This window comes from Hesperophylax consimilis, chromosome 27, assembly GCF_061612785.1.
Source record: "Hesperophylax consimilis isolate HC1 chromosome 27, BYU_Hcon_1.0, whole genome shotgun sequence".
NCBI classification, from domain to species: Eukaryota; Metazoa; Arthropoda; class Insecta; order Trichoptera; family Limnephilidae; genus Hesperophylax; species Hesperophylax consimilis.
The window spans coordinates 7,184,180-7,200,610 of record NC_142862.1 but is presented as its reverse complement, the minus strand read 5'-3'; the positions used below and the strand labels follow the sequence as shown (position 1 = coordinate 7,200,610).

Below are 16,431 nucleotides of genomic sequence, written 5' to 3'. Positions count from 1 at the left end.
CGAATGAAGATAGGTTTTTATACCCATTGGATTTCCTAGAACACAGTTCAATGATAAGTCATAAATCATCAAATCATTATATAATATTTTTATAACTAATATAACAAAGACATATAATATTGTGGATTTATTTATAAATCTCTAAGCTACGCGCTATGTCCCGTTACGTAATTTGAATTATTATTTCATTATTATCAGCATTCTGCTGATGAGCTCATATATGATTTCAAAATAAGTTTAACCAGTAATTGAGTTTTTTAAAAATTTAAAATAAGTTAATCCTTTCTTGTCTCCAAATAAGAATCCCATCGAATTTTAAATTGGTGACAAGGTTTAGTAGATTGTTCCATGGATCCACTTCTATATTTCCTCTATTAATCAATAACACATCTGCCCTGATGATGGACACTGCAATGCTGTCCGAAACGTTGGCTAAAGAAGGAGGTAGCGCAACACGGAATAACACCCCAAAAACAAATAACAAAAATACTTTTGGCCGTGAAAATCTTAAACCTTACGTGGAGATTTTTACACCTACACATTAGTTGGTTGATGCGTATACACATTCTTTGAATAAAATAATAACATATACTAATTATGCAGTAGCGTCCTAGCGAAAGACCTACCATTAATAATTGAAACTTTGCTTTACTAGGGCAATACCCGTTTTTGGTGACCAGTTCTGAGTAGCTAGGTAACTACTTCCCCACCTTCCTCCTCCGCATCGCCTTCCCTAGCCACTCCCTTCAGCGTCTCAACACACATTATTCGGGGATGACATAGTCCAACTGGCTCTGGGAGCAGGAAAAAAGGGTGACTTTTCGTCTTCTAGACCCCAGACATGACAGATGAAATTACTAAAATAATGTTGTAAATGCGAAAGTGTGTTTGTTTGTTTGTCCTTCTTTCACGTCGCAGCGGAGCGACCGATTGGCGTGATTTTTGCATAGGGATAGTTCGAGGACTAAGAAGTGATATAGGCTACTGTTCATCCCGAAAAACTTCATTCCCGTGGAAAATGAGTGGAAAAATTTTTTGCACACTAATTTTTCTCTAATACCACGCGTGCGATGCCGCGGGTAAAAGATAGTCCTTAATAAAGGCGCTAATCTCTACTAAAACAACTTTCATGCAGAAAAACCTACACACGACAGTAAATATATCATTCGTGATTCGTCCCGACGGTATTTCCGTTTCTTGACGTCATTCCCAAGCACGTGCGTGCGGCTCGGCTTGCGTCAAGAAATGGTGTGAGTCCATCCAAATCCAAAGCGATGAGATGTATACCACACGGATAAATCCGATTTTATTCACCGATTTAACGTAAATGTGAGGAAAGAATGCACTTGACGCCACCGCGATTTTCCTGTAGACATTTATTTAATCAGTATACCTGTGTGATTAGTTAGTTACATTGTGTTTAAATATGCATTTGAAGTATTTATTTAGAATGTAGAATAACCGCTTTTTACCACTGTGGTGGGTTTTTGTATAAATAACATAAATGGAGTATGTATATTACAGGGAAGAGATAAAGCTATCGAAATTGAGTAGAAAATTTTCACTTTATAATGGTCATCTTTTTATAGCGCCGCTTTGTAATTATTCCTTTATATTAACATATTTTTATAGGTAAATTTTTCATTCATAGCTGCTAAATTCCTCGCGATGGAAATGACGTTACGAGCTGAAAATAGTTTGTTAGGAATTTCAGTAAATTAAGAAGTTAAAGCTTACTGTTTGAGAGTTGATATTTGAAAAAAAGGTATCGACATAATTTAACTACATACTAAAAAAAGAAATCGATATAATTTAGCTACTTACTAAAAAAAAAATCGACATAATTTGGCTACTTACTAAAAAAAGAAATCGACATAATTTGGCTACTTACTAAAAAAAGAAATCGACATAATTTAGCTACTTACTAAAAAAAGATATCGACATAATTTAGCTACTTACTAAAAAAGAAATCGTCATAATTTGGCTACTTACTAAAAAATCAGTTTTTTTACCATGATAGAGATGTATTATGGTATAAAACTTTAAAAAACCCTTTTTTGAGGATCGAAACTTCCTACCCAGGAACTAAGTCGCCAACTCTACCAATTTAGCCAAATGCCGATCGGGTAGGACCGACATTTATTTGTTTAGGAAAACCAACAGATTTTTTCTACAAATGTACAAATAATAAACTTATAAATTATACAAATAAAATCTAATGATAGATTTTCACATAAACATCAAATTATAACAAAAAAGGTCTAGTACCCGTGGGCCAAAATATTTTCAAAAATTTAAAATTGTAAATATTAGATAAATAATAAAATAAGATAAATAATAAGAACACAATTAAATGGCAATGTATAAAAACAAATTATCCTCCCTAAACTAATAACAGAAACAATAACTAATATATAACTATACCTACAACTAAACTGAAGAAATGTTTGTAAAATGAATGGTATGCATTCGAATAGGAGTCAAAGCAAAAACATAATAACTTGCAATAAGTTCTTAAAAAATATTCAATTTTAGCTAGGATAAATTATTTAAATATTCTTAAATTACAAGAAAATATGTCAAAATCATTAAAATTCTTAAGTTACACGATTTGATTATAAAAACGTTTCGACTGTTATTAGTATAGAGATGAAAAAATGATTTATCTCTAGTTCTCGAACTTGGTACCCTATATTTATAATATATTTTTTATTTATTTAATATTTGTGTTTTTACAATAAATATACAATGTTTACAAGTCATACTGTTTTAATTTATACTACACTTCCATTAAAAGCATTTGCTTGTGGATGGAAGAGGAGTGTACATTTGCGAAAAAATAATATAACTAGGTTACAAAGTAAATAAGTTACAAAATTTAAATCCATACTAATTATTGTATTTGGAAGGAAGAAAAAAAATATATTATGGAGGATAAATAGAGTATAGTAGGATAATTTGTGAGATTTTCGAGAGTCAGTTTTTTTAATTTTTTTTAAATAAAAATATTTTATATATGGTTCAATATATATATATTTTTTTATCATTAATGCTTCTAATTTATTAAAGACATGTTTTCCTTGGTGGGTATAATGGTGCTGAGCAAAAGAAGTGTGTAGTTTAGGGCATGAAAATATATATTTAAGTCTGGTTCGATTTTCAAGAATGAGTATTTATCTTTTTCTTTAATAATTTGAATAATTGAATTTTTCATAAATAAGTGTTTAAATGTAGGAACTTTGAATTCTTCGAATACGCGTTCAGTGGGGAAGTCTGGAGGTTTTTTTAGTATTATTTATATTTATATTATTTATTATTTATATTATAATTTCTATGGCGGTCAGGCTAGTATTATATATATATTGTATTGTCATAACGAGTCCATCTGCTGAGTTTCAACTCGATCGGACATCCGGAAGTGGGTTAAATTTCAAAAAACAAAAGTGAAATTCAGTTAGATGTTTTTAAAAAATCAACCGGCAAGTTTTTTACTACGAACTTGAAGTGGATTAGTTTTCGTTTCTAAGATTTGCATTTATTCATTACCGAAAACGAAAGTGAAATTCAAGTAGATGCATTTATTTGGACATGTTTTGTGGGTTCCATGATAACTCAACACAGAGACAATTCAACACACTTTTAAAAAGTGATATAAAGTCTTTTTTGTTATTTGTTTTTGGGGTGTTATGCCGTGTTGCGCTAACTCCTTCTTTAGCCAATGTTTCGGACAGCATTGCAGTGTCCATCATCAGAGCAGATGTGTTATTGAAATTAACATCATCAGGGCAGATGTGTTACCAAATAACACATTTGCCCTGATGATGGACACTGCAATGCTGTCCGAAACGTTGGCTAAAGAAGGAGTTAGCGCAACACGGCATAACACCCCAAAAACAAATAATAAAAAAGACTTTATATCACTTTTTAAAAGTGTGTTGAATTATCATTGTGACGATTTATCCGGTTACCGTTTTGTGATGCAAAACTCGGCAAAACTACAAAAATGGGTTACAAATGGGATGGCGATATACAATGCCATGTACGTGTAAGAGAGTGCTAAACGGGTTTAGAACTAAACTAAACTAAGCTTAATCAGTGGCTATGATGCATCCACGATAATTATTGTTATCGATTATCTGGGAAATACAAAAGCAGAAAATGGAAAAAGGCTCGCTCTACACAGAACTGGAAGTTACCTACCTACCTATAGACTTGAATAAAACTGGTTGTAATGATGAAAAAGCATTACTAAGTAAAACCCTCGGCTATAAACATAAACAAACCGGCATCTCTACGGATAACTAAGGTTAAGCACACTTTTTTACACACACGACGCGCCAATAATTTTCGGCAAAACCTTTAACAGAGCCTCAGAAAATAAAACATTTAAAAAAAATATTTCTTAAATATTCTATTTTACATGTTTTTATTGTACAAGCAAATGTTTATATCTGTCCTGACAAAGCCACGCTTGTGACTAAACCGGTTGGCGTGTTCGTATATACATAATGTCTCTTCGGTAAACATAAAACAAGTATAAACGTTAACAGAAGTTGCATTATGTATAGATATTATTTTGCAGTTCGATGATGTATTTTAAAAATTAAGAATACATAAAAAATTCTATCACACATCGCCATTAATCACACTGCTGCTACACGTCGCGACGGGATCACGCGATACGCGCTCTGTCTCGTTTGTTAGCGTGCTGCTGGAACGAGGCAGAGCAGATACTAGTACAACTACTCGGTTTCTCAATGACGACGTGTGATGGAATTTTTTGTTGTTGTTTTTAATTAAAGAAATATCATCGGAAAGCAAAAACGACATCAATTTTTTTTTACTTAATCACTAGTTCAGAAATAGCTGGTTAAGATCCTTCGGTACATGCTGTTATACCCTGTATAATATAATGCTACGTATACATTTGCGAACTATGGGAAAGGAACGAAGTAATAGCAAGCGGCGTTTCGCGCCATTTGCTGTTGCTTCGTGTTCAATTTTTATTTATTTATTTATTCAAAAAAAGTTTAAAACAAAATCTGCACATCTCACTAGGCCATTCCTGTGTCTAGGATATAGGAGGCAAAACTGTCTTGAAACACGCACGGGTTTGTTACTCTAATTCTCTTTCTAAACTCGTGTTCAATTCAAGGCGGCCGTCCTCCAATCGTGCACGGGTTTATAATAACCATGCGCATTGATTGAGCGCGTTGCAGTTTGCGTTGCAAACCCGTGTACGATTGGAGGACGCGCGCCTTCAATTAAACACGAGTTTAGAAGGAGAATTAGCGTGAAACCCGTGCGTGTTTTAAGACAGCACTGCCTCCCATTGAACGCGGAAAAGAAAATATGCGTTTCGGCTCGCAAATCCATCCGCGTCATAATAATAGAATCTATCTAACGTCTTGTGTTTGTTTTTTATACAAATCTAAAGTTTCATTCTGGAATTGATGTCCTCGGGTACTTCAACTACTTCAATCTGGCAATACAGTTAGACGGTGAATATGATTTTTTTAAACTAGATTACCTATCATTATTCTGTATGCACCATTTCCGCCTGTAATGAAAATGAGTAACATTTTTTATTTTATTTGTCATGAAGCCGAAGTAATGCAACCACAGAATAATGATGAATTTATCGAAGTCATCGCTTAAAAATTCCTTTTGTCCAACTTTCGAACCCAAATTAAATTAGCATTGAAACAAAGGCAGAAGGTTTTCCGAGATCGCTTTGCAACACATTTTTTAGTCGGAATTACAAATCAGCCATTTCCATGCATTTTTAATTGACTTTTATTGGAAAATTCAGGCGAATAGTTTTTTACACTGAAAACATGAAAATTTTATACAAAACTTTACAATTTATTTTTTTAAACATACATACATTAAACGAATATCCAAGTTATAAACACTTGATTCCACTATTAGAAAAATAAGAGAATTGATTATTTATGTTCTTTAAATATGGAAAACTGATATTTTATTATTTTTTTAAAAAGAACCACAAAAATTCCCAAGTTACGAAAGCTGACAATATTTGAAAATCACCTAATACCACCATTATAAGCGGAATATGTTTCTTGTACATTCACGGAGAACGCACTGTCCAGTGAACGGTCATTGTTTCTGAAGTCCCGGCGTTGCCCGGGCTGTAATTTTTTTTTTCGAAATGTGTCAAGTGTCAAGTCTGCAAAATTTCATCAATCGCATAACTATGATAAAATTGATAGACTAGCTGAAGTCCCCGATGTTGCCGGGATTTACACAGAGTTTTTCGAAATCAGACTTAGACAGTGATATTCATCTTGTTTTGAAATTGTGCAAAATTTCATCAATCTCAGAATAAAACAAATTTTGTATAAACATCAATTCTAAACACTTCACACTTAACGATTTTAAACCCAATTACAGTTAGTCAAATCCAAATTCCAACCGCTCGTGCGGTGATCTTCTCGCGTATGTGACGCATGTTTGGGGGCGGTGCCTGGAACGTCACGGTGAGACCCAAACGGTCGCACTAGACATATCCAAGGCCTTTGACCGGGTCTGGCACCGAGGACTTGTCAACAAATTGCATTCTTACGGACTTCCCGCATCCCTGTGTACGTGGATTGCTGACTTTTTAAGGGATAGGTCGATTCAGGCGGTTGCTGACGGTTTCACCTCTTCCTCGCACTCCATAAATGCTGGCGTCCCACAGGGATCGGTTCTGTCTCCAACTTTGTTTTTGTTGCACATCAATGACCTTTTGACATGTGCACCGATTCATTGTTACGCGGATGACAGTACAGTTCATGATAGCTTTTTGTTTGACAAGCCCCCAAAGGGCACACAAACTCCAACGGCTCGGAGGGCTTTGAAGCAGAGAATGGACGGTTATCTCGAGAGTATTTCCTCCTGGGGTAAAAATAATCTCGTCGAATTTAATGTTTCAAAGACCCAATCCTGTCTGATTACGTCTAAAAGGGATCCAAATGATAATCTAGTCTCCTTCAACGGAAGCAATCTTCCGAACAGGCCTTCCATTGATATGCTTGGTGTAACTATAAGTGACCAGCTCAGGTACGGGGGCTCCATCGAAGCCAGAGTAAAGTTGGCCTCTCAGAAGCTGGGCGTACTGTACAGGGCCCGCAGATACTTTAATAGCACACAACTGCTCACCCTGTACAAATCGCAAGTGCGCCCTACTGTCGAATTTGGCAGCCATCTCTGGTCTGGAGCCCCAAAATACCTGAAAAAAACCCTTGACTCTGTGCAGAAACGGGCGGTCCGTTTGATAGATTCCCCAATCTTAACAAACGGACTGCAATCTTTAGAGCACAGGCGTCAGGTAGGTATGCTGTCCTTATTCTATCGGTATTACAATGGAAGATGCTCTGAAGAACTAGCGTCATTGATCCCTTCGGCACCGGTGCGTAGTCGGGATACACGCCAAACGCGCGCCCAACATTTGTACACAGTTGACACTTGTCACATGAGAACGGGTCGCTTCTACGATTCGTTCTTAAGTTCAACAGCTCGGCTGTGGAACGAACTGCCGGCCTCTGTGTTTCCTCCCTCCTACAACATGGGACTCTTCAAGACCCATGTTCACTCCTTCCTCTCCACAAAAAGACCCTCCACACAGCATCCCCAAAGATGACATAGGCCCTGAGGGAAATTATTTTCTTCAGGGCCTCCTGTGTGGAGTAAATATAAAAATAAAAAAAAATTAAAACATTTATTACTCAATTTTAGTTAACTTTCAATAATGTCTAGTCTCGTCAATAATGATTACTTTTATGGTTTTTAAAAACTTAAAAATTTAAAGAAATTACGGCTAAAACGAAAATACAATAGATATAACAAGATTTTAGAAAAACTCGATGAAAATATTATTAGTGCAAGTGGCTCATTGTTTCATGTTCAGACAGTATTTATACGCCATCATCCTATCTACATATTACGCTCCTGTTGTTAAGGCGAAGCTTAATGCCAAATCACTATTTTGATTAATCTTTATAACTAATCGGTGTATATTATGAATACTCAAAAATATAATTTAGATAAATTGAAGATTTTACTATCGTTTCGATTGAGTAGAATACAGATAAAAAATAAATTACTCAATAAAAAATATAAATGTAAACTACTCAAAAAAATATTTTTTCAATAGAAATGTATGAACGCGTAAAGGAAACAACTCTTAAAAAATACAGTTTTATAGCTTAGATTATTTGTGACAGTTTCACTTGATTAACTCTTTTGCTTTCTTATAAAATTATTTACGAAATAAATAAAAACCAGTTTTGTGCTTGAAATCGAATATTTCTAGACTCCGTTTATATAAGGTATACCAAGAATATACACCTTTTTTGCTTGTAGCTTCCTCTTAATTGAAGTGTTATTGACCCGTTATGTCTGTTTCAGACCACGCTATACTCTCATGGCTTGGCCTATTTCAGCATATCATTCGCCCACGCTCGCCATACATTCCAAATAGGAAAGAATGACTAACGATATGCTGAAATAGGTCAATCCAAGAGAATGCAGTGCAAGTGTGTCATCCCATTATTCATTTATTATTCAGTCATTTTTGTAAAGGTCATCGAACTAATGACTTTTCATTTCCTACATTACGAAATTACCTACATTAAAATTCGGGAGTGCCTAAGATATTGTTTTGTCGCGTTGACCTCCTTTCTAGAATAACGCGAAAAACGAGTAGGTATTGTTGATTTATTAAAATCCTGATAAAATGTGATATCAGGCCGTTTCCTAATAAAAAAATAGTACTTTCATAATACGAGGCGTATCCAGAAAGTAAGTGTACTGAATTTTTGTAGGTTACAAATCTTTTTATTGAAACAAAAAAATTACATGGTTACCGTAGTACATATGTAAGCTATTTTTCGACATAGTCGCCATTCCTCTCAATGCAGGTGGTGAAGCGGGGAATCAACTTTTTGATGCCTTCCTCGAAGTAGTTTCCCGCCAACACCTTCGTCAACTTTTCCACCTCCTCCTTTACCTCCTCGTCGGTTAAAAACCTTTTTCCACCCATGTACAGCTTCAGGGAGGTAAAGAGATAATAATCTGAAGGTGCTAGGTTAAGGGAATGCGCGGGGTGGTTCAGGATATCCCATTTAAACGAAGCAAGCAGTTCCTTCGTGGCGTTGGCCGTGTGGTGTGGTCTGGCATTGTTGTGCAGCAGGCTGACTCCCTTTGTCAGCATGCCTCTCCTCTTGTTATGAATCGCCTTCCGCAATTTTTTTAGGGTCTCACAGTATCTTTCAGAGTTGATGGTCTCCACTTGAGGCAGATATTCAATCAAAATTATGCCTTGACAGTCCCAAAACACGGATGCCACGATTTTCTTGGCTGAAATTGGGGTTTTGAACTTTTTGGTGGAGGATGAAGAGGTGAGAACCGCTTTTAAACTCGCAATACCACTTGTACACACTCGTACAATTCATAGCTTTATCACCATATGCAGTTTTAACCTCATTATAAACCTCAAACGGAGGTTTTTCCTTCCAAAGGAGGTAACGGATGACGCCGCGTATTTCGCATTTGGCGGGAGATTGGATTGACATTTTTCACGAAACGTGTTGCCGGGTTGACACTTCTCAACGTACTGACCTTGAACAGGTCTCGTTGCGGAGGGGAAGAGTCAGGCTACACGTAAGTGTAGCCAACATATCGAAAATAAAATTCATTCGTTCGTGAGAGCCTCAGTACACTTACTTTCTGGATATGCCTCGTATATGGGAACACGTGTCCATGCAGTTGCGTTTATCCTGTTATTATATAATGACAAAACACAAAATTTTAGAATTTTTATAAAATCGCCATAACGCATTCGTGTTTTACTGATAGTATATTAGGAAATCTGTCAATTCATTCGCTAAAGGCCTGCAGTCCTGTTTTTAACAAGAATACTAATAATTTGAAGAGATTTTAATAATAATTAACAATATTTTAGATCAGTAAGTTTTCTCCGTGTAACATTGTTAGTTTATGAAGCTTAGCCCGTCATTCCACGGGTCTGTAAGAATCGACATAAATCAAATGTTTTAAGACACTGCGCAGAAAAGTTCCTTCACTGAACTGCGCTGCAGACCGTTACCTTACTATGGTGAACTTAATTTTCTGCGCAGGATTTTCAGCCATTAGGTTTATGTCGATTGCTTACCGACCCGTGGGAAGATGGGGTTAGGTTATGTTAAAAATAAATAAATTAGCACACATTGGTGCTAGATATTTGGTATATCTTTTGATTGAAAAACCAATTATTTTGGTTGAGTATTTTGGCCTCAATTCCGAATTTCAGTTTTATTTGGCAAAGAGTTTCTATTTTGGTGAGCAATGTTGCATTACATCATTTTAACGTTTACAATGTCACATGGAAGATATAATATTATCTGTATCGGTGAAAAGACATTACCATTCCCCTAGAAATTTCTTCACTAATAATAAAGGTATGGGATTGTGGCACATTCAGTTTGCTTACATTTATTTAGGGTACGTTGAGAGGCTGAAAGAAGTGGGAAGAGGAAGGTTGGGAAGTACCTGTCTATTCAGATCTGGCCACAAAACAAGACCAAAAGCATTTCAAGCAACGTTTTGATTCTAAATGTTGGTTTTTCACTAGGGCGATACTGAGAGTATCTTGTGTCTGATATTTTTGTATATTAACTCCACACAGCTGGCCTCGATGAAAATTATTTCTTTCAGGGTCAATCTTTAAGGAATTAGAGGATACTTTTTTAGGAAAGAAAGGAGATGTTTCGGGATTAATTAAGGAAGAAAAACAATAGATCTTAATAGAGAGCTAACCTATCATTTTCCTTTATAATGTATACAGGGTGTCCGGGAGTAAAGTACGCTAACTTCGGGAGGTGATTCTACATGATGGTAGAAGTAAAAAAGATAAATAACTTAGAAATTCCAATGTTTATTTTCCCGTACAAAAATATTTTTCAATAGAAGAACATTTACCCCCGGACACCCTATATTTTTTTTCTATACGTTAAGTATTACCGTGTTTCCTTATTTTCCTAACGTTTTTGCTATTCCCCGTCTGGGCATCCTGCTGAATAATGCACGAAGACTGAAGCAACTAGTCCTTGACTAGCCCTTGGCGTTTTGCCAACTGCAATAATCTGCTCACCGCGATTATATTATACGTATTCATGATAAGCATTTTATACACTGAGCAGAAAAACTAGATAGAAGTGTGCCGTGGGCATGTCCGCGTATACCACCAATTTTCGAACAATATATATGATTTTTTTCTTGGACAGATATTCGATTTCATTGGCCTGTCTGGTATCTAGGAGTCGAAAGCTCCTTTATAAGCTGGCGACATCGGTTTTCGTTCAATTCTGCATTGATCAGTAATGTAGTTCTAGTGGAGTATCTGTGTAGTGATTTGGCAGTAGGTACAAAACAAACACGACAACAAATCAAATTCAAAATTCTCTGTTTTTTATTTAATTTTTTAAAGCACATACTTAGTTTCGCTGACAGCATTGAATCATAACTATATAGAAACGATGTGCTCTAGCGTTATTAAATTTGAACTGCCTTTTCTACATGGAATTTTTACCATCATGAACTATGAAGTTTTAAAATATTCATTCAACTGTAAAAAAAGGCAAAACGCCATATTGTTTGTTAAATACTTTGTTATGAGAAAAAAATAAGTGGTTAAGTAAAAAAAAACATAGTTCATATTAGTTAATACGCTTTCTTTACGCCAAACAAAATTACATTTTTTTTATTAAAATTACTGTTGACAGATTCGTAGATATTTACAGTACAATATTTTTTTAACATTTGGAAATATAGGTATTCAAAATAGTTTTAATGTTATTTAAAGAGTGATCAAATACATCTATCATGTTAAAAATATCGTTCAATACCACCATTCCTCTTGTCACGCTATGCTGTGCTAGAACATATGTTTGCTGTGTGGTATCTTGAACAAGTCATGGTTACGACTACAGTTTCAGGGATATGTACATACGGTAGACGTAGTAGGCACTACATTCATGATAATTTAATAATAATAGTATCTACCGTTAGTTGTAGTTAATATAGATAGAGGTGAGACTAAAAAAATAGGGTTCAGATATCGGGCGAAACAGGGTAGTAAATATTTTTTTTTTTAAAGTTTCTTTATTCAATGAAATTATTAGTTAAATGCATTGAGGAATTTTTCGACCACCATGCTAGGCACATGCCCGTGTTATGGTGGTTAGGCAGGTTTATAATATAAATATTCATATATTATGAACCTGCATATTGTTTATGATCTCATTAAAATGAAACAGTTATTGGCTTGATGCCAAGGTGGTTAAATTAATATACATACAGTTGTTAATTTGTTAAGAGACGTATGTTCCTGACTTACTTCAACCTATTATTCGAGACAAAAAATTTAATAACATTTTGATCATCAGTAACATTTTTTTTTATTATTTTCACATGTCACTAGTCATTTATACGAATAACTGCCCAACCCCCTTTCCTTATCTGAATAACTGCCCAACCCCATTTTCTTACCCGAATAACTGCCCAACCCCCTTTCCTTACCCGAATAACTGCCCAACCCCCTTTCCTTACCCGAATAACTGCCCAACCCCATTTTCTTACCCGAATAACTGCCCAACCCCCTTTCCTTACCCGAATAACTGCCCAACCCCCTTTCCTTACCCGAATAACTGCCCAACCCCATTTTATTACCCGAATAACTGCCCAACCCCCTTTCCTTACCCGAATAACTGTCTAACCCCATTTTCTTACCCGAATAACTGCCCAACCCCCTTTCCTTACCCGAATAACTGCCCAACCCCCTTTCCTTACCCGAATAACTGCCCAACCCCATTTTATTACCCGAATAACTGCCCAACCCCCTTTCCTTACCCGAATAACTGTCTAACCCCATTTTCTTACCCGAATAACTGCCCAACCCCCTTTCCTTACCCGAATAACTGCCCAACCCCCTTTCCTTACCCGAATAACTGCCCAACCCCATTTTATTACCCGAATAACTGCCCAACCCCCTTTCCTTACCCGAATAACTGCCCAACCCCCTTTCCTTACCCGAATAACTGCCCAACCCCATTTTATTACCCGAATAACTGCCCAACCCCCTTTCCTTACCCGAATAACTGTCTAACCCCATTTTCTTACCCGAATAACTGCCCAACCCCCGTCCCTAACCTAATTGTCCAATGCTTACTAATTAAAAAAACAATATGTAACTATATATTAATATGTAATATATAATAATATACAATGAATATATATTAATTATGTTACTATATAATATATTCATTGTTAATATTTTTCTTTGGTGTAACATTTTCATTTTTTCTTTTTCTCAAGGTCTTTGAAACCTGTTTTGTTAAACCAAACCAATAACAAAGCCATCGTTGTCTTTTCTATTAGTACATTTATATGCGTAGTATTTTCTCAAAACTAAACGACGTATTGTATGAATACATTTCCAAACGAAAGTGAACATTTTGTTTTGTAATCGAAATTGCAGGTACGCATTTTTCTGCAATTTTATTTGAATATCGCACATGAGTCCTACTGCCTGAAACTAACAGTCCCGAATATATTATTATAGTCACGATGGATTTGGCGCACTTTATTTTGCCCATTTGACCGCAATACGATTAATTTGCCAGTTGGGTAAGGATGGGTCATGACTCATTTTATTAATATTAAAGAATAAAAAAAAAAAATAAAAAAAATAAAATAAAAAATAGCAGGAGCCAGGGTCAATATTTTCGTACGACTCAAAGAGTCAATTAAACGGGAGTCGTGTGAGCTCGGAGCGTAAAAGCAATACTGTAAAATATCTCCTGATAAAAAAACGGTAACCGTTCAATTGAGCCGTGGCACGGTTTACCGGGAGTCTTACGAATACGGCTCATCAAAAAGAGCTGGCTCAATTGTGCGGCTCCCTCATGAACGACTCATAATTGGGTGCGTAGATGAAGATTGGTTGATCACATGCATCAGAGGTTCCCAACCTGTAAAAAATATTTACTTTCAAGTTATTACTTTGTCTTCAACGCCTCCCCCACCTCTATAAATAGGTTTCCTATGCGGGAAACTGGACAACTCAACACAATGACTAATCAAAATACATTTACAAAGTGATATAGTCATGAAACGTGATGAAACAAAAAGTAGGTAAAATAGATTACGTTGGTTATATTCATATTTTACATTTTTTCATTGCTTTTAATGACTATATCATTTTTTAATGGTATGTTGAATTGTCTTTGTGTTGAGTTATATGAAACTTTAATGGTATGTTGAATTGTCTTTGTTTTGAGTTATATGAAACTTTAATGGTATGTTAAATTGTCTTTGTGTTGATTTATATGAAACTTGTAGTGTAAACGGGAAGTTTGTGAATCCCCATCACGTATAGAACCAAAAAAGATTCTTTGTTTTTCGATCTGAGCATTTTTTCAGATTTTTCCTTAACTACCTAAAGGGTTAAAAAAACTTTTGGAGTCTGATCTATACTATTTAAAATACTCGAATCAGGTGATATTAACCCCCCCAGCGACCGAAAGTTTTCAAATTTTATCTAAAAATTACAACATGAAACGAGTTCAGAAGGAGTATCCTTAGATGTAGGTGTGCGCCTTAAACTAAATTATTATCCGATTTCTTTTCAAAAATCTAGGTTACTGGCATCACAGCAATAGTTGTGAGGTAGACTCAATTATTATTGAATTTGACCCGTGTGAGTTGACCCTACCGTTGACCGATAAAACCGGGGAACGTGTGACGTCACGCGTACCTCGTCTGATTTTGAAAATTATCTTAACTAAGAATACGACATTTATTTTAAAATATACCTATTTGCTATTATTTAACTTAGAAAGTGAATATTATTATAATTTTCCCGTCAATTATTTATACCCATTTAAGGCGATGCCATACGTAGTAATGCAAAATCATGTGTTTTTGGTTTGAAAATTTGCTCGCCTAGAAATGTTTCAGATGCTTTAATTAAATACTGCGAGTAGAATACATCTTGGCCTTTAAAATAATCGAATATTTTTTAGATAAGTCTTTTTATAAGCCCAGAAAAAAATAATGTAAAGGCCTATGAAAACTGCTTTAAAGTTCAAAATCTCCTACTTAAGAACCCATTTTCGGTTATGATTTTATTGCATAATGTGGCAAATTAAGTTATTTATAAAATGATCGAAAAAAAATTAAATATTTATGCCTGAACATCCATAAAATAAAATAAAAGGCACTTTTTGGCCATGTTTTTTTCTTGCATAAATCAAAACAGGCGGATGGTGTTAAGCGGGAATTTAAACCTTATCGCCATCTATGTAAGGGTTGTTATTGATAGCGGCTCAATTTAAAATATTACACGACGTAGTGCATCGCCTTAATGTAAACAAAATTTTTGGTAACTTTAATTTAAAAAAAAATGATAATACACAACTATTCATCACTGAGGTTAAGGATAAGGTTACATCACTGTCTATTATACCATAAAGACAGTCTAGATAAAAATTCCTTAGACCCAATACTACCATAAAATCATAAAGTTACATATACACACTAGTAATAACATTCGACCTGATACAGAAATGAATATATTATTCAAGTCAATTACGACATAATAACATTCAAGGTTGCCTGCAGACTCTATGCTGTTCAAGTCGAGGAATATTCTTTCTAATATAATAAATTGGGACCTGAGGGAAACAGTGGTGCAAGTACAAAATATCATTTTTAAGTGTATTTTCTATCTTTTTTTATTTTTTTATTATTTTTTTTTATTATTTATTGAGTTAGTTTATACATTTGAATATAAACTAATATAAACAAGATCATATTTCATTTTGTAATTTTACATATTTTTACAATAAATATAACATTTCTTTTTAAATACATTCATTCTTCCTTCATTCTTCAGACTTTCAGGCATTTCATCATACATTTTTAGTCCTTTGTACATTAGGCAGTTCTGTGATTTTGTTTTTTTCATATGTGGCAATCTAATCCTATTTACATTTCTGGTTTCGTAATTATGAACATCTCTATTAAAAACAATTTCATCCTTAAAATATTTTGGCATTTGGTTGTTCATGATTTTATGTACAAAAATTAACACATTAAATAATAGTCTCTTTTTTATAGAAATCCAATTTAGCTGTTCTCTCATTTGATCTATGCTTGCGTATTTTCCTTTTCCTAGTATACATCTCATAGCTCTATTCTGTATAACATCTAGCTTGTTCAAGTTTCCTTCATTGGCCAAATACAACACAGTAGAGCAATAATCTAAATGTGGAGAAACTATAGTTTTATAAATCAGCTCTGTAGTGTTTCCATTTAGTTTATTTCTTAATCTTCTAAGAAAATTGACTTTTTTAGATACCTTCTTTA

At 34.7% G+C, this 16,431-nt stretch overlaps 1 protein-coding gene across 2 annotated transcripts in view; it reads left to right on the top strand.

The window, feature by feature from the left end:
- The window catches only part of LOC149410532 (uncharacterized), a 72,474-nt gene that overhangs the window by 29,406 nt on the left and 26,637 nt on the right, over positions 1-16,431 (top strand). The gene's annotated exons all lie outside the window — the stretch shown is intronic.